Here is a 20,354-nt window from a genome sequence, read left to right as displayed (position 1 = left end):
ATTTTATTGAATTCTTCTCTTGTCATAGTTGACTCAATAATGGATTCAACCTTCTTTTCCACATTCTTTTTTATCTAATACTGTGAAGTTCAAAATGAACTTCCCTTATATTCTCTTCATAAGTACCCCATCTTTGCTATCCAGCATCTCTTTCAGACTGCAATATAATATTTGGGTAACCTTCAATGAGTTCTTCACTCATTTCATATCACATGGATTCATTAAACTTTACTCTATGTTCTACTACCTCCATCTAGGAAGTGTCAATCTCTACCATGAAACATATTTCATCTTTATATTTCTCCACCATAGATGGAGGGATTCTATATCTTTGCTTCATCTCATATTCGAAACTTTTCATCATCCTATCAATGTCTCTATCTTTGACATCTTCAAGTCTTTCCCTATAGCACTATGTGACCATCAAGTCATAGAACACGCATTACTATCCCAATTATTAATACCATGAAAGTACTTGGTTGAATAGAAAAAAAATGTGTCAAATAGATATTATAATCTAAAAATTGCATTCTTAGATTTATTCAACTCCACAATGTTATCCAACAACTGCACTGATAATTTCACACATGTTTACTTTCTTCTTCTCAACTACTATTGCATAAACAGTATGTAAAAATCCTATTGGCATTGATTTCACTCTAGAATTGTAATTCATTTTATATCCTACAATCTTCCTCAACACTCTAATTCCATTGTCCTAGATAAGGTCAACTCTCATGTTTCTTCCATCAAACTTAGTCATCAAGTTTGTCTTGATAGTCTTCCTTACAGTCTTGTCACTTACAAGATTACAACCTTGATTTTTTAAACATGTGACCTTATGAATTAGGTCATTATCAATAACAATAGGTACACCACCTATCCAAAATAGTTCTTCACGAACCCTACTTAGAATAATTTTTCTCCACTCATGATTGTTGAATTCTATATAAAAAATTCATACTTAATCAAGTTTATTTCATTCAATTATGCATACTCAAATTTTAGGTCTAGGTCTCCATTACACATAACTCCTAAATCCTTGTGAATATATTCATCTCCAACACTCAAATTTACAATGAATATAGATTCTAATATCTTCTATATGAAGTACATTTGGTGAGGTTTGAGAAAACACTCCTAACAAATCATCAATAAGAGAAACAAATGAATTCTTCTTGAATTTGTACCTAGGTCTCTCACTTATATCACAAACTAGTTGACTTTCCATACTGTTAACTATTGATACTGAAAATTCCAAGTTAAAGCTTCATAAAATACCTTTACTATCATGTATTATGGATTCTACAACTTCGCACTCAAACGCTTCACTTCACACTTGAATTCATTGTAAAATTGCTCACAAATTTGCTCCAAACTCCTCGCGCGATCAAATGGTACTGAATATCTTACTCGCAATCCTTAAATCATTTCAAATTTAACTCCACACTAAATGAGCATTTGCTTCATCTTCAAAAGTTGTCATTGATTACCAGTAAACTCATTTGATTTTGTATGACTTACTACCATCATTAAAACTCTTGCACGCTTGACCATAACTTCCTCTCTATGTTGTCTAGCTTCTATTAACTACACAACTTCTAATTCGCATTCTATCATCGGTTTGGATTAACTGATGCTCTACCTCTATTAGAAATACTTAATTTAAATAGGAGAGTCACAAACAGCTATTGATTTAAATCTTCCATTAGATGCATCGAAATATTGCTCTTCCAAAATTGTATTAGAACTTTTGAGATTAATAGCTTTCATAAATGCTTCCTTGAATTCATCAACGTGTTCTTTAATTTCTTCCTTTTGACTATTGTTGTTGCCATTATTATTTCTTCTGTCATTTTTGTTATTGTTCCTTTTGTAATTAGTATTCATGTTGAAATTCCTTCTATCAATTCTGCAAAATCTTGGTGTGTGTCCAAAGTTATTGCATAACTAACATACAGGTGCATTCCTTGTCTGATTGGTTCCATTCTAACTTTCAAGTGCTTTGCAGTCCCTTGCAATATATCTAGGATTGTTACACTTGTAACATACAAACTCTTTCCTTTCACCATTATATTTCTCTCCATCATTAGATCTCCTTTGTGATCTTCCTCTCTCATCACCTGCAGGGTTAATATTCCTAAACATTATACTATTTGATTTATTATTATCAAACATAGGTTTCTTACAATCTATTATTTTATATCCACAACAATGACAATTATAACAATAAAAATTAGTAATAGGTTTAAAAGACTTACCTGTGCAATCCCTTTTCATATGACTAACTTCATTGCATATGAAACATCTACCTTTGAATTCATGTCTAACTTCCTTAAATGATTCAACTTGATTAGATTCATCAACTTGCTATGTTTTCTTTGGTTCATCATGTTTCATAGACAAATAAACTAGTTCAATTTCTTTAGATGCTTCTGTAGTTATGCTTGATTCAATCTTACTTAGAGCAGATTCTTTAAGGGACTCAACAACTGGATTTAGTCATTTTCTAATTTCAACTTTCTTGGTTGATTTCTCTCCAATAAAATATCCAAGGCATGTTTTATCATAAGAGAGTCTTTGGTAAAATATATGTGCATCAGTTTTCTCACTACTGGAATAAAGCTTCTCTAACTATTGGTTAGCTTGTGTCAATTCTCCTTCCACAATAGTGTTGTACTTTTCTATCTCTGCATGTTCTATCTTAATAGAGTCTAATTCAGATGTTACTTAAGTCAACTGGGATCTAAGGTTTACATTCTCAAATTTTAGATCGGGTTCATTTTTGCTATCATCTTTCTTAAGACTTAAGTTCAACAATTTTCAACTCATGCTTCAAGATCTCATTTTCTTTCTCGAGAATTCCTACTTCATCATTGTCACTAATCTACTCATTAGATTCCTTTCTTAATTTTAGATCATTAATCTTGTCTTTCAATTTGCCAATGTAAAATTTTGCATCCTCATACCTATCTTTCAGGTTATCTCTTCTTTAGTAAGAAGATCAATTTTCTCAAGAGGTTAAGTGTCCACCATGTTCCACTCACTTGCCACCTCGATTTAGGAGTCCACTCTCCTCTCTATCCCCCACCGCTCCATTCCCCGCATCCCTAGATCTGTTTGAACACAAACTTGTCCCATGAACTAGTGGTTTGATGATACTTGTAAAACTTTCCAACGCTCCTTGCATGTGGCTTTTGATACTCATTCCCCCACTTTCACCAACATAAGACTCTCTTACAAATGCTTTCTTCTCCATAAGAAGTGATTATTTATTACTTCACAAGGTAGATCCCTCCATGACATGCTTATACATTATCCCAAGATGTTTTGGCACATCATGTTCCCCCGACCTCCCCAACCCCCATCCAACCCCTACCTTCGCCTCCTCACCTCTTATGTCTCCATGTTGTATGACATCCTAGGTCAGCTCGCTCCCCTTCCCATCCCACCCCCCATTGTCACCTGTTCTCCACCTCTAGAATTTATGAGGCCATCAAACTTATGAGATGCAGCAAGGTGGTTGATGAGGAGGGTTTTCAGGCTAAGCTCTTCAAGCTTGGTACCATGATCTTGGGCCCTTATCCCTCTACACTCTTTAATAGAGTGGTTTGTTGTGGTTTTACGGACTCATGGTCTAGACATGTTAGTCACCTGATCCATAAGTATGGGTTGGCTAATCCTAGAAAATATAGGACCATCATGATTGGGCATGCATTTTCCAAACTTTATGCCACAATATTGAATACTATTTTATCTAGTGAGCTTGATAGAAGGAATTGCAGGGCTAAGGGCCAAGTAGGCTTTAGGGAAAACTACCAAACCATGGATCATATCTTGACACTATGAGCTATTATCAAGGAGGCCCGATGCCACTCAAAGAAATTCTACTCTTGTTTTTTGGATTTGGGTAAGGCTTTTGATTCCATCCCCTAAGAAGCCCTTTTTCAGAGACTTGGAGATATTTTTATTTTTGAGATCTTACTAACAGCTATCATGAGGTTATATGAGGCATTGGTAGGTAGACTCAAGACCATTAAGGCCCTCTCCAACCTTGTCCAGAGCACCATTGAGTTCAAGTAGGGCTGCCCTCTCTCGCCCACCTTGTTTGGGATCTACATTGATGAGCTCGAGGCCTTTCTTAGTGACTCCTCGCTTCCTAGTGACGATTGTCATCTACACCAGGTATTGATCTCCATCCTTCTCTTTTCTGATGATGTGGTTCTTCTTGCTTCTCCTAAGGGTCTTCAAAGGCTTTTGGATAGACTTGCATTTTTTGTGACATGAGACAACTAGTCGTAAACCTGGAGAAGACCCGTGTTATAGTCTTCAACGGTCTGAAGACCTCACATCTCCATTTTCACTTTTAGGGACAGGAAGTTGAGATTACACATACCTTGGGGTTAAGTTTTTAGGTGATGCAGGAGCATCTTGCATGGGAAAATTAAATTATTAGAAAAAAAAAAAATTTAAAAAAAAAAAAAAAAATTATGGAGGAGAGAGAAAGTGACGAAAATGGAAGGAAAACAATTAAAAATAGAAAATAGGAAAAGTGGAGAAAAGAGGAATCTCTATTTTCAAGGTGCATGGGTGGCATAAATAGAAAATAATAAAAATAGTTGTCATTCCATTAATCGAGGTGTGTAGGTGGCATCTTAGAAGTTTGTGGAAAGTTCCTTAAATCATGCATTTAATATTTGTTGGGTGCTTAGTTGTATTTGGGTGGAAATTTAATATTTATTTAAAGCTAGTTATATTTACCTTTTATCCCACATTGGTTGTGTTTGTAATGTCTTGGGTTAGAAGTGCCTATTTAAGAAAGGCTTATAATCGTTTGTAATCAAGTTCAAGAAATAGAAGTTGAAGAAATGGAAGCTCTTCTAATGGAAGTTGGAGAAATAGAAGTTCTTGAGTTGTAAGCTCTTCAAATGTAATCTCTTGTAATAGATTTCAAGTATTAATGGATGCTTTATAAAGCATTTTTGTCATCTCTCTATCTCCATATTGTGTTGCACTTTTGGTTGTGAGTTGGTACGGGTAGTGTGGCCCGTCATCAGTGGTATCAGAGCGGGAGTTCCTGAGTGTACAAGTAGATCGCCGAAGTGTGAGGCAGTTTGTACCAGGACCTTGGTTGGGTGAAGTTTATCAGAGCAGGAGTTTCTGAGCGTGCGGATAGATCGCCGAACGTGAGGCAGTTTGCACCAGGACCTTGAGTTGGGAGAAGTTTGTCAAAAAGTTCTTGATTGTGTAGACAGAACGCCGACTGTGAGGCAGTTTGCACGAGGTTATTTTTTTGGATGAGATTTGTCTTCTAAAGACTTGATTATGGAGAAGAGAAAGAAGAAGATGACTTTTGTGATTGGATGGATTCTGAGGATTCCTCGACTAGAGAAAATTAGAGCAAGAAATCAAGGGGCATTGCTAATTGATTTGCAGAAGCAAGTGAATGAATTAGAAGCTGAGTTGCGGAAACAAAGAGCACGTCACCAGAAAAGAGATGTTGATAATTATTTGGATGTGGAAAAGGAAGATGATCCAGTGGAAGAGCAAGAGGATGTAGAGGAGATGAAAGAGAAGAGGAAGAGCATAAAGATGACAAGACTTATGAACCTGAAATAGATGATTTGAAGATTGCAGCAATGGAGGAAAAGTATAGTGCCTTCGTTGGAGATCAAGCAAGTGAAGTAGTTACATGCATTGTTGACGACATGAAAGAGGCAAGCGCAGATAAATATGTCAAAGATTAAATTTTTATGAATCATGGGATGTTGTCTTTGATATGAGTTTAAAAGATATTAATGATGGTTTGCATGAGGATCTTGTTTGTGATGTATGGTATGCAAAGGAATATTGGTATGGTGTTGTTGGGTTTATTATAGGTGTGATTAATTCAACAAGATTGGATGAGGAAGATAGATTTCAGCAGCAAACACTTGTTCCAGCTAGGTGTTGGAAAAGAAGAAAGAAGAAAATATATCGGCATCGGATACTTGTTCCAGCTATGTGTTGGAGGAAGAGAAAAAAAAAAATGTCAACAGTGCTTGCTTCATTTTGTGAATCCATATTCACAAAATTTTTCCTACCATGGGAGTCGGATGCAGGAGCATCATGCATCAGCAAAAAAAAAAAAATGTGGAAGATTTGCATGTTGGTTTTCTTGTCCCTGTTGAGGTGGAAGCTTGTGGTGAAGATGAAGATGGTTCTATATCTTTCTTTTGACATCAAAGTGTGGGACACACTTTTCTATCTACCAAGGGAGTCTGATGCAGGAGCATCTTGCATGAGAAAATTAAATTATTAGAAAAAAAAAAAAAAGAGAGAGAAAAAAAAATTTAAAAAAAAAATTATGGAGGAGAGAGAAAGTGACGAAAATGGAAGGAAAACAATTAAAAATAGAAAATAGGAAAAGTGGAGAAAAGAGGAATCTCTATTTTCAAGGTGCATGGGTGGCATAAATAGAAAATAATAAAAATAGTTGTCATTCCATTAATCGAGGTGTGTAGGTGGCATCTTAGAAGTTTGTGGAAAGTTCCTTAAATCATCCCATGATTCATAAAAATTTACCTCTTTGACATATTTATCTGTGCTTGCCTCTTTCATGTCGTCAACAATGCATGTAACTACTTCACTTGCTTGATCTCCAATGAAGGCACTATACTTTTCCTCCATTGCTGCAATCTTCAAATCATCTATTTCAGGTTCATAAGTCTTGTCATCTTTATGCTCTTCCTCTTCTCTTTCATCTTCTTCCACTTTAGGTTCGCAAATAATTTCCTCTACATCCTCTTGCTCTTCCACTGGATCATCTTCCTTTTCCACATCCAAATAATTATCAACATCTCTTTTCTGGTGACGTGCTCTTTGTTTCCGCAACTCAGCTTCTAATTCATTCACTTGCTTCTGCAAATCAATTAGCAATGCCCCTTGATTTCTTGCTCTAATTTTCTCTAGTCGAGGAATCCTCAGAATCCATCCAATCACAAAAGTCATCTTCTTCTTTCTCTTCTCCATAATCAAGTCTTTAGAAGACAAATCTCGTCCAAAAAAAGAACCTCGTGCAAACTGCCTCACAGTCGGCGTTCTGTCTACACAATCAAGAACTTTTTGACAAACTTCTCCCAACTCAAGGTCCTGGTGCGAACTGCCTCACGTTCGGCGATCTGTCCGCACGCTCAAGAACTCCTGCTCTGATAAACTTCACCCAACCAAGGTCCTGGTACAAACTGCCTCACACTTCGGCGATCTGCTTGTACACTCAGGAACTCCCGCTCTGATACCACTTGATAGAGGGCCACACCACTCTTACCCACTCACAATCAAAAAAGTAACAATATGGAGACCAATAAAAAAAATGCTTCACAAATAATTTTATTATACTTGAAAAATCCTTACAACACCCACAAGATGATATGACTTCTTCAACAGAAGAGAAATCCTAATAAGAGTCTTCACACCAAGAGCTTCACCAATAACTTCTACTTGAAGAGCTACACCTTTAGAGTTTTCACACCTTGAAGTCTTCACGCCTTCTAGCTTCTACTTCTCAAAACTTCCATTAGAAGAGCTTCCATTTCTTCAACTTCTATTTCTTGAACTTGATTACAAACGATTATAAGCCTTTCTTAAATAGGCATCATTAGGCTTCCATTTCAGCTTGAGATCAACCATTTAGCCTTAGATCAGCAAAGGGTTGGGTTCCCTTGCCATGCTTGAGAGACAGTGCTTTAGACATCGCTTTCAAGACACATTGACTAAGCTATCCCTCCTGGATTCCTTAGTAAGACCCACAATGCTTTATGGTTCGATGGTATGGGGGTCTTCCCTTTTGGACTCAAATTGGGCCATGATCGAGCATTCCTAAACTTTGCTCCTCCGTTAGATTATCAGATGTCATAGATCTACCCACCACAATGTTATTTTGGCTGAGTTTGGAGCCCACCCATTCAAGGTTGCAGCCATTTTTGACCTAATTTGGTTTCTTCACCATCTTTGAGTCTTTGTAGACTTGGCTAATTGCAAACACAAATACCCTTAGCCTATTGCTCTTCAATTGCTATTGTAGACTTTGATCTAGCCACTAGAGCCCGATGTTGATATGCTCAGGCTACTATCTTGTTGAAATTAGTTGGGATCGACATCGACCATCTCCCTCCCTACCAATTCTCATTGGATGCTCCTAATCATCTTCTCCCCTCTCGGCATGAGTTGAATGGGTATGTCAAACTTGACATCTACAGATAGTATATTATCCAAACTTGGGTTGATCCTCCTAGGGGTCTACGTCCAAGGATGGCATTCTATGCCAAACACTTCTTAGATATTTTGGATGGGATTATTGTATACCTTGACTACTTACATAGACATTGGACACATGTCTTGTATTTCTCCCTTGGTTCCTTCAAGGTGGGCTCGCACTGACTCTAGATCTAGGGTTATCACCATATTGATAGAGAGGATCGGGTTTGTAGACTTTGTACCTTAGCAAAGGCAGAATCTAAGACCCATTTCCTTTTCAAGTTCCCCACATACTACGAGATTAGAGGGATATTTTATTCTCTTTTTAGAAATTTCAAATCCCTCTCGAATTTCTTCAGGTACATAGATCAGTGTTGCATTGTGCTCTATCTCCGTGAGTCCTTACAACTTCGCAACCACACTTTACAACTATCATTCCCCACGAGCTAGACCCATATTGATGCAGACACAACCCAAGCACAGAATGGACACAACAGGAAAGGGAAAATTTTATTAACTATAAAAATATGCTAGTACACTTAGTGCAAAGAAAAAAACTCCAAAACATGCCCTATGGGCTTACAATAGCATAAATCTGGAGATAAATTCTTCTCCCAGTACCTTCTCTCAAACTCCACTCCTAACTGCCTTTTACAATGCCAGAAATGTTCTTAAATAGACCTCGAAGGGTTAAGGATTAGGAATACATTCTAGAAAGTACTAGTAGGCATCCACCAACCAAATAGAAGGCTCTAGAAGTCACATTAGAAGTCGAAACAAAATTAGAAGAATCCAGAAATGGTAACCAAACTTCTAAGAGGCATAACTTTTGAACCGTAGCTCCGATTGACGAACCGTTTACATTTTTGGAAAGCTCTCGAAGTTCTCTATAGCCCTATGGACAAGCTTAGGCTGTCCTCCATTTTTTGGCCCTATTTGAGGTCATTTAATGCCCCTAACCTGACTTTGAAGCATTCTTAGGATGTCTCCAGAAATCGAAAAATTGCGATAACTTTCAAACCGTGGGGCCTTTTGACCTGATTCTTTATCTGGAATGCTCTAAATTAAAATGAAAATCTTTCAACCAATTTACACCTTATAGTTCACCAAAATGATGGCTCAATTACATACTCCTATTTTTCTAGCATTTATATGTATTCCAAGGTGATTAAAAACTCTAACCCAGAACATAGTGGAACTGTGAGAGTTGGAACCTTTATTTGACCCAAATGGGTATCCAGAAATGAAAACACATGAAACAAAAACTAAGTCTTAAGTTTTTTTTTTTTGGATGACACAGGATTGCCCTTATACCTCTGGATGCTCCTGCATCAAACACCCAGGGTAGATTGAAAAGTGACCCTATCACTTTATGAATGGTAGAGGAAATCCCAAATGGAAAACCTCAGCTGCTGATATCCAAGTTGAGTCCTCGATTGGCCGTCCTTTCCACTTGACCAAATACTCTTCATACTGCTTATGTCTGGTCCTCCTACCCACATGATGATCTAGAGTGTCTTCTATCTCTTCCTTCTTAGAAGTAGGAATTGGACATGGCTCTAACATCGGCTCCTCATCTACACTATCATCATGATACTTTGTTAAGTCTGCAATGTTGAAAATAGGAGAAATGTGAATACCATCTGGCAACTCCACCTCATATGCATTTCCTAAGTCGTGTTTCTTCAAAATTTTGCAGGGGCCAAATTTCTTCATTTTCAGCTTGTTGTAAGTACCGACTGGAAATCTTTCTTTTCGTAAGTGTACCATGAATAGATCCCCTACTTGGAATTCCTTATGTCTTCTCCTTTGATCAGCCCTAGCTTTATACTCTTGATTCATCTTGGTAATGTGTGCCTGAACCTCCCTATGTAGACACTTGATATGTTCAGCAAATTCTTCAGCTTCAGCACTTGTCCTCTCCCCTTGCTCTATCTTCTTTAATTCTGGTGCAGTCCTTGGGCTACTTCCATATACAATTTGGAATGGTGATCTACCAGTACTCCTATTTACAGAGTTATTGTAAGCAAACTCTGCTTGTGGTAGAATCAAATCCCATCCCTTGGGCTTATCCCCAACTAAACGTCTTAGAAAATTGTCCAGACTTCTGTTTGGCCGTCAGTCTACGGGTGATGTGTGGAACTGAATTTCAAGTCTGTTCTCAACTTTTTTCACAATGTTCTCAAAAAATACCCCACAAATTTAGTGTCTCTGTCAGAAACTATACTCCTTGGGAGACCGTGTAGTCTTACCACCTCTTTGAAAAACAAGTCTACAATATGGACAGCATCATGAGTTTTGTGGCATGAAATGAAATGTGCCATTTTAGAGAACTTATCAACCACCACAAATACTGAGTCATTACCCCTTTGTGTCCTCGGTAATCCAAGAAAAAAATCCATACTTATGTCCTCCCATGGCTTTGATGGAACAAGCAATGGCTGATATAGTCCAGTATTGTGACTAAATCCCTTGGCAACTTGACAAATTTGGCAATTCTTTACAAACTTCTTCACATCCTGTGACATTTGAGGCCAAAAATAATGTTCTTTGAGAATGGCAATGGTCTTATCTCGACCAAAATGTCCTGCCATCCCTCCACTGTGTTTCTCCTTAATCAGATTTTCCCTCATGGAACTCCTTGGAATGCATAATTCAATGCACTTGAATAACATACCATCCTGAATCAGATAGTCTAACCACTTAGTTCTATCTATAGCAATAGGCTCTTTACAAGCTTTTCACGCTTCAGCAAAATTAGGATCCTCAGGGTACAGATTCTTGAGTTCATCAAACCCAACTACTTCAACCTGCATTACTGTAAGCAACAACTATCTCCTACTTAGTGCATCTGCAAACTTGTTAGATTTTCCACATCTATGCTTCAACAAAAATTTATAGCTCTGCAAGAACTCTAACCACTTCATATGCCTTTGATTCAATTTACCTTGGCTATTTAGGTACTGTAATGCCTAATGATCAGTATACAAAAAAAATTCTTTTGGCAATAAATAATGCCTCCATTCCTTTAAGGCCTGAACTATTGCATAGAACTCTTGATCATAAACAAAATACTTCTTTTTCGCATCATTCAATTTTTCATTGAAATATGCAATAGGCTTACCTTCTTGGCTCAATACAGCTCCAATAGCACTGCCACTAGCATCACAATCCACCTAGAACACCTTTCTAAAATCTGAAAGTGCCAACACAGGTTGTTCTATCACCTTCTTCTTCAACAATTCAAAACTTCTCGCAACTGTCGCAATCCATTTGAACTCTTTTCTATCCCCTCTTATTGTGTCAGTCAGGGGTGCACATATGCCACTGAAATTCTTAATGAACTTCCTGTAAAAACTAACCAGACCATGAAATGATCTTACCTCAGTATCAGACCTTGGAGTAGGCCATTCCAAGATGGCTTTTACCTTCTCTGGATCCATTTTCAGACCTTCAGGTGATATAACAAACCCCAAGTAGACTAACTCCCTTTTTGCAAAGATACACTTCTTTAGATTAATTAACAGTTTCTCTTCCCTTAACCTTTCAAGGACACTACGAATATGTAATAAATGTTTTTCCAAAGTCTTGCTGAAAATTAAAATATCATCCAAATAGACAATAACAAATTTTCCCAAGAACTTCTTAAGTACCTCATTCATAAGCCGCATGACGGTGCTCGGGGCGTTTGTCAATCCAAAGGGCATGACTAACCACTCATAAAGACACTCCTTGGTCTTGAAGGTTGTTTTCCACTCATCTCCTTCTTGAACCCATATCTAATGATAACCACTTTTGAGATCTATCTTTCTAAAGTACTAAGCTCCACTCAAGCAATCCATAAGATCATCCATTCTTGGCAAAGGAAACTAATACTTGATGGTTATCCTATTTATAGCTCGAGAGTCTGTACACATCCTCCACTCTCCATCCTTCTTTGGTGCCAGTACTACAGGTACTACACATGGACTTAGGCTCTCCCAAATCAAGCCCTTCCTCAATAGCTCCTGAACTTTTCTATTTAGCTCCTCAATTTTAGTAGGAATCATCCTGTGAGGAGCCTTGTTAGGCAAACTAGCTCCTAGGATTAAATCTATCTGATGACTAATTTGCCTTACCGATGGCAATCCTTCTGGAACATTATCAGAGATAATATCTCCAAACTCACCTAGTAAATCTGAAACTTCAAGTGGTATTTCACTACTACCTTCTTTATCTTTCCTAGGAATCAAAGCATAGCACATACACTGATGTTTCATGCCATCTAAAAACTTCCTTCCATCAACAAGACAAATCCTAGCACTGCTACATACCTTTTTGCCTTCCTTTTTCATGGGCATCAATTTGTGGTGAACTCCATCCTTTGTTAGAGAGTATGTGTTTGCATGACCATCATGTACTGCATGCCTATCAAACTGCCACAGTCTTCCCAACAATAGATGGCAAACATCCATTGGAATAACATCACAGAGAACTTCATCATGGTAACTCCTAATTTTGAATTTCACTAAACGTTGTTCACTTACTAGGACCTTATGATCATCTTTCACCCAAGTAATCCGATAGGGGTGGGGGTGTTTCTCCCTCTTGAGCTTCAGCTTAGAGACCATCTCCTCTGATAACAAGTTATCAGTGCTACCACCATCAATGATCACATCACAACATTTATCTTCGCACTTGCACCTGGTACAGAATAAACTCCTCCTTTCTCCTAGTTCAATCTCGCCACTTAGTAGGACCCTTTCATTTACTAAAGTCTCTCATCTTTCTGCATCCTTTGAATGTGATGATTGTGCATCCTCATCCACATGAGCAACCCTAGCTTGACCCTCAACTCTCCTATCTGTCCTTCCTTTTCTTTGAGGGCATTAAAAGGCACGATGACCTTCTTCATTGCAATGGAAACAAGTACCACGGAAGCGTCCTCTTCCTTGTCCATGTCCTCTACCTCTTCCTCTCTGATTTCCAAAGTCTTGATCTCAAGAGTAGTTGAAACCCTCGTTCTTCTAGTTCCTACTAGTACCCACATCTTCATTTTTTCTTTTGGGTTTCATTTTGGCCTCTAGATGACCTACCACTACCCCTTCCTCCTTGACCCCACCCTCTTTGTCTCCCTTTAAACTTCTTATTTAGCTTCTCTTCAACTCGTAGGGCAAACTGGTATGCCTCTTCAACGCTGGTCATTCTTACCAAACTTAATTCTTCCTAGATGCTAGGTCGCAACCCACTGATATAATGAGCAACCTTCTCCTTATTTGCTTCTGCATGCCCTGCTCTAATTAGAAGTCGATAAAACTCCTCTGTATATTCCTAGACTGATTTTCCTGCTTTCTTTAACCCATGCATCGTCTTAAACAAATCAAGCTCGTAGTTAACAAGAATGAACTGCTTCTTCAATTTGTCCACCATGTGATCCCACCTTGTGATCTTATCCTTTCCTCTTCTATTTCTTTCCAATTGAAACTCTTGCCACCAAATTTTGGCATGGCCTTTCAATTTTGCCTTTGCAAACTTAACCCTATCTAGATCCCTGATATCCTCATACTCAAAGTACTCTTCCAGTTCATTGATCCAATCGATCAACTCATCTGGTTTCAAATTTCCTGAATATACACCCACATCAATTGTAGGTCTTTTCCTAAACTTAGTAATGGCCCTAAAAAGCCTTTCCTCTGCCTGATTCAGAACTTTCCTATCAAATTCCCCTTCTGGTCCAATTTCTTCTTCTTCATTGTCATCCTCACTTTCGTCACCTGCAGTAACATTTGTTCCTCTATGGAGCTCCTCCTGCAACACTTGTACCTGCCTTTGGAGGGCTCTAACCTCCTCAGGATTAATAGCTCTAACCCTTCCACCACGCTCTCTTTGTGGAGGCATCTTCTTAATTCAAACCCACAACCACACAGTCCTAATGCAAACTGCCTCACAGTTGGCGCTTTGTCTACACACTCAGGAAAACTAGCTCTGATACCACTTGATGGGGACACAACCCAAGCACAGAATGGACACAACAGGAAAGGGAAAATTTTATTAACTATAAAAATATGCTTGTACACTTAGTGCAGAGAAACAGACTCCAAAACATGCCCTATGGGCTTACAATAACATAAATCTGGAGATAAATTCTTCTCCCAGTACTTTCTCTCAAACTCCACTCCTAACTGCCTTTTACAATGCCAGAAATGTTCTTAAATAGACCCCAGAGGGTTAAGGATTAGGAATACATTCTAGAAAGTGCTAGTAGGCATCCACTGACCAAATAGAAGGCTCTAGAAGTCGATGCAAAATTAGAAGAATCCAAAAACGGTAACCGAACTTCTGGGAGGCATAACTTTTGAACCGTAGCTCTGATCGACGAACCGTTTACATTTTTCGAAAAGCTCTCGAAGCGCTCTATAGCCTTATGGACAAGCTTAGCTTGTCCCCCATTTTTCGGCCTTGTTCGAGGTCATTTAATGCCCCTAACCTGACTTTGAAGCATTCTTAGGATGTCTCCAAAAATTGAAAAACTGCGATAACTTTCAAACCATAGAGCCTTTTGACCTGATTCTTTTTCTGGAATGCTCTAAATTACAATGACAATCTTCTGACCAATTTACACCTTCTAGTTCACCAAAATGGATGCTCAATTACATACTCCTATTTTTTTGGCATTTACACGTATCCCAAAGTGATTAAAAACTCTAACCTAGAACACTAATAGTGGAACTGTGAGAGTTGGAACCTTTATTTGACCCAAATGGATATCTAGAAATGAAAACACATGAGATAGAAACTAAGTCTAAGTACATTTTTTTTGGATGACACAAGATTGCCCTTATACCTCTAGATGCTCCTGCATCACATACACAGCTTATCAAGACCTTCTTACCCTTGGCTCTGGCTGAAGTTGTGAAGCGACTGTGTTCTTTCCCTAACACTGGTCTTTCCATATCAGTGAGACCCCACAATGGACCTCTTCACTAGCGACACTCCTCTCGTAGCACTTAGTGACACCACAAGGCACCTAGTAGTCGTCAGCCATATCAATCGTTGTTGGATTTTTTCCCTTTGAGGATAGATACCTAATCCTTTCCATGATGTCTCCTACTCTCTTCTTCATTTATTGTGCTTGATCTTCTGTGGACACTGTTTGGTGCTCTGTTTGTTCGCTATCTTCTTGGTTGTAAGCTTCCAATCCCATAGACCCATGTTGTGGTCTTTTGTTGGACATTAATAAAGTTATCTTATCTTATCTTCAAGATATCTCTTCAACTGTTCCATATCTATCGGGATCTTACTCAAGATGTTAAGCCTCTTCTAAGTAACTGTGCTCTAATAACAATTGTTAGAAATAGATAAGGAAGGGGTGGATCGGTGAATCGATATTCTTCAAACCTTTGCCCACAGCTAGATATTGTTAATTACTTTATAACTTGCATATGAAAGTAAACCAACAATACTAAACAATAATTATAACCATGCATAGACAGAGCTCATAACACCATTATTTGTTAACTAGGGAAACCCTGGTCAAGGGAAAACCCTAGTGGGTATGATACCCACAAGATGATTCACTCAAAAAAAAATCATGTTAAAGATATTGACCATGTTAGGAGTCTATGAAGTACATATAGTGTTTCGATTCCTTGTTAGATGATTGGGCCCTGTTAAAAGCCTCAACTCTGTTAGGAGTTGCTTCAACCATGTTAGCAGTTGGTAGTGAAATTACAATGAACGCAAGAAGAGCCCACTGCCCTTACATGCAATATACAATTAAATTTCTTCACAAGAATATATATACATACACTATTGTCTTGTTGCAGTATCTCACACTTGCTCTGATCATACATCAGATTTCGCATCACACACGGCTCACATTTTACTTAAGCTTTCTTCACTATCGTTCGCATCACATTCATACTTCACATTATCTACGCAAGGTATTATCTTTACTTATATCTCACAAATTAACAAACCTCTGCTTGGTCGGCCTTGATGCTTTCACACGCTTGACCAAATATAAAATAACTTTGGGTAAACATTTAGGATGTCGGTGCAACATGATTAAGTAATTATTTTGTTTCCAAAATAATTCCTTAAGCCGTAGACTTCAATTTACTGATGTGCTATGTTCTGCTCTATTAATTACATGTGCTAGAAATCCTTCTGTAACTTACATCATACTGTCTGTATAGATCTATGCATTGACACACGTCATCATGATATTGTCATCTATCACTCCTCAATTGTGCATGAGCTAACTCAAAGTTTGTCATCTGTACATACCATATATGTCTCTGTACTACTACAAATTGCCTAACAATTAGACAATTTTCTAAATCTAATTACATCATGAAATACCAAAATGGATGTTGCCATAAATGACAACACTCATATATCTACCTAGCCATATTGCCAACACCTTCAACTCTGATAATCTCCAATCAGATCAAACCATTGCTCTTATACTACTTGATATAGTGCAAGGTAGGAGAATCCCTCAAAGGAGATGTATGGGCCCCAGTAGTTAACCACAACAAAAACATAACACAAGATACAAGATCTGATACCAAACTCAACTCGTTATACTTAAAACAACAAATTACATGCAATGTGTTAGGCTGTAAAGCGTTCCCCATTACAACCAAATACAAAGAAAGTAATAATTCTGCAATATCCAATCCAAACCCTAGCTAGTCTAGATCTATATGACAATAGTACTCTAATAGAAACCTCCAACAAGATCTAAACTTGTGCTCGCAAGCCACCAAGCAATCTCCTTGTTTCCCAAGCTACAACTACTAGCTCTATTACACTTTGCTCCTCTTAGCTACTCCATATTGAATGAATAATGATTCAAGACTCTACAAGACCCTCTACTTATACCCAACTAAGCCACAAGTAAGCCTAGCAAGTTACAAACTAAATAAAGCCTTACATTAAATACATATTTGAGCCATGCAACAGATATTAAATACAAAATGCCTTAGTCGGCTTACAACACCCTTTTAATGCACCTAGGATAAAGATTCAAGGCGCAAATAAGTCCACACATCTCCAAATTGATCCACATCATGATCACACACTACATTAATTAAATGCACCAAGTCAGTCAATTCAATCCACAATAACTCCATTCGATACGCCATACTGTCTAGCATCGGCAAAATCAAAAAGCATCGTTGAGCACCAATACATGTCGAGTAGCACAATATACGTTGAGCAACATAGTATATGTCATTCCCACAAGCTATGTCAGGCTTCATCAGTGACCGAGTTCCTTCAACAACTATGTTCATTCCGAGACCGAGCTCCTCAATCAACACAACTTTATCATGACCAAGCATCAAAAACTTCTTCAATTGAGCTCATTCGGTCAAACCTCCAATCAAGAAATACCACATAGACGGTCGAGCACCTCCAGTCTTCCATCAAAAATGCCAAAATCTTCAGGAATCCTAGATGCCCCTACATCACATAGGCTGCCATATGTTCATTTTGGAACTATCTCCAATGTTGTTTTTTGTTGTTTTGTTTCATGTAACAAATAATGGTTGTCAAATGAAAATGTGGCATGTTTCTTTTCTCTCCCATGTCTAAAGCTTGTTGCAATCCTTGCTTATAAAACCATTTCCAAGATTGGGATTGTGGGTCCGAATTTTGAGAGAAAAAATATCATTTCATATTTTTATTTAGTCCAAATACTATGTAGTGTTGTAACTTTGATTTTGCTCAGATTGAGAGAAAATTAAAGTTCCAGTGTTATGAGTCTATTTTGAGTTGTTTTATTACATTAGATCTTACACTCCAATTGTATTATTTCAAGCAAGTTAATACAAATGAAGTAGTAAATGGCTCAATTTAGATCTTGTCTTTGATTTTCTATGATTCAATGACAAGCATGTTGAATTTCAATTGTAGTTCATTTAGAATTACATCCCATTTCATATTTTGTTGATAATCAAATTGATAAAGTATATGCTTAATGTAATATGAGAGAATTGAAGGATTTCATGTGGAGATTGTGATAAAGTATGGGATATAGATTGTGTATTGATATTTTTTTTCAAGGTGAAGAAACAAATATGAAGTTGCAATGTCATCTTATAAGTAAATAACCCAATGGATAAAGGACTAGTCATGTCGTGATTCTCAGAAAATTTATAGACCTACATAGTATCAAGTTCATTAATAAAAAATCTTTAATATTTCAGATTATTTTGTAGATCTAAAATGGTTAGCCTATACTCGATTTAGAAAGCTTTAGGATATGTAGGGTTAGTTGTCTTGCATTCCTTTTTTGTCTCTAAATTAGAAGAATTGAGGGCTATTTTCTGCCTAATGGGAATTAATATTAAATACCCTTGTAAAGGGAAGTGGTCCTTGTCCTAAGTGTGCATAATGATTGTAGTAATCGTCTTGATTGGAGTAATCATCTTGGAGTTAAGCATTTTTGGTGACTATTGTTCACATTTGATTTCCTTTACATACCTTGGAGATTGTTTCCGCAAGCTTCAATCCAAGGGAGTTGGTGTGTGCGCTTTTGGATTTGGATAGTTGAATGGCACATAGACCTATGTATAAGTGTGCATACTCTTATGTTGTGTTATGAGTTATTTATGCATTGTAAACTTAGGGTTTGTCCTAAGTATGTAGTTATTTCATTTAATGTGTGTTGCTAAGCCGACTTGTGGCTTGAGGGTGTATTTAATGTGAGTATTTATTTATGTGGAACTTGCTAGGCCAACTTGTGGCTTGGTCTAGTATAAGTAGAGGGTCTTGTGGACTCTAGTCATTCAGTTAACCATGGAGTAGCTGAAAGGAGCAAATTTTGGCAATTCTAGTCGCTAAGTGTGCGCTTGGGAAACAAGAAGGTTGCTTGGAGGTTTGCAAGCACCAGTTTAGATCCCTCTTAGACTTCTCTACCAAATTGTGGGACTAGGCTAACTAGCACTTTGGATCTTGTGAGGTCTTGCAAAATTACTATTGCAATTGCTTTGTAATTGGCCATAGTCGAGAAGGTCTTACAACCGAGCATGTTGGATGCAAATCTTATGATACTATTATGTGGATTGGTGTTATCCTGGATTTAAATCTTTCTGTTATTGTGAATATTCAGCTATGTGGTTAATTATTGGGGGCTAGGACATCTCCTAAAGACTCTCTTGCCTTGCAATGTGTCACATTGCAATCACAAAAACTATTTACATAGTCTTGATATTTGTAGATAGCAAAAAAGTTTCTTAATAGTTAAATCTTTTACTATATATGATAGACATTTTTTTGCTAGATCTTGTTTGCATTGATTTTGGTAAACTTATACCAAACTCTATAAAGATACTTTCTAAGCTTAGTGTTTGGGAGCAACTTATTTACTTTTGAGTCTTCCTCTTTACTATGCTCTCACTACCACAGAGTTGGCCATTTCTCCCACTCATGCCAAGGTTTCCAAGAATCACTTCTTTTTCTCAAGAAGACTTGCTTTGAAAGGAAAGATTTGTGCTAGTGTGTTGATTGTCTTGGTAAGAAAAAATGGCACAGAAATATAAAAGTGGAAAACAACTCAAATAAGTTCTCATGGATGAGGATGCAATAAAAGGAATCTACTATTTGTGTAGTTATATGTAACTTTACCATAATGAAAAAAAAAAAAACCTAAATAGCATTATGAAGCATTACATATAGACATAATATAGTATGCACATAGCTAAAGAATTATTTTATTTGATCAGAAATGTTTCAGAACACATTTGATTAACCAGGTAGGAGCTTCTTGTCAAGGATTGAATCTACATAGTAATATGGTGGCTGAAATAATTGTTTTCAATATTTCTAATGGTGAAACCCCTAACAAACAAGGAAAACCTCTTAAAAGATGCCAACATGTGGCTGTATATGATTGATAAGAACAAAATCAGAAACCTTATAAATCAATAAAATAAAAATGGACAAAACTAACAATACTCGGATGTTTTCCTTGTGCAAATTCCTAAACAAAGTTGACAACAGGGAGACGTCCCCTTGACGTCCCACCATCCCTAAAACGCCTAGGGGATGGGAAGGCCTACTTCCAAAACAAGGGACACATCCCCGTGTATCCTTGTTGAAATCAGTTTATAAACTACATGCTGGATACA

Source organism: Cupressus sempervirens, chromosome 1 (genome assembly GCF_028749045.1).
Source record: "Cupressus sempervirens isolate cs-2001-9-10 chromosome 1, ASM2874904v1, whole genome shotgun sequence".
Classification (NCBI taxonomy): Eukaryota; Viridiplantae; Streptophyta; class Pinopsida; order Cupressales; family Cupressaceae; genus Cupressus; species Cupressus sempervirens.
The sequence above is the reverse complement of the archived record's forward strand: the minus strand, read 5'-3'. Positions refer to the sequence as shown.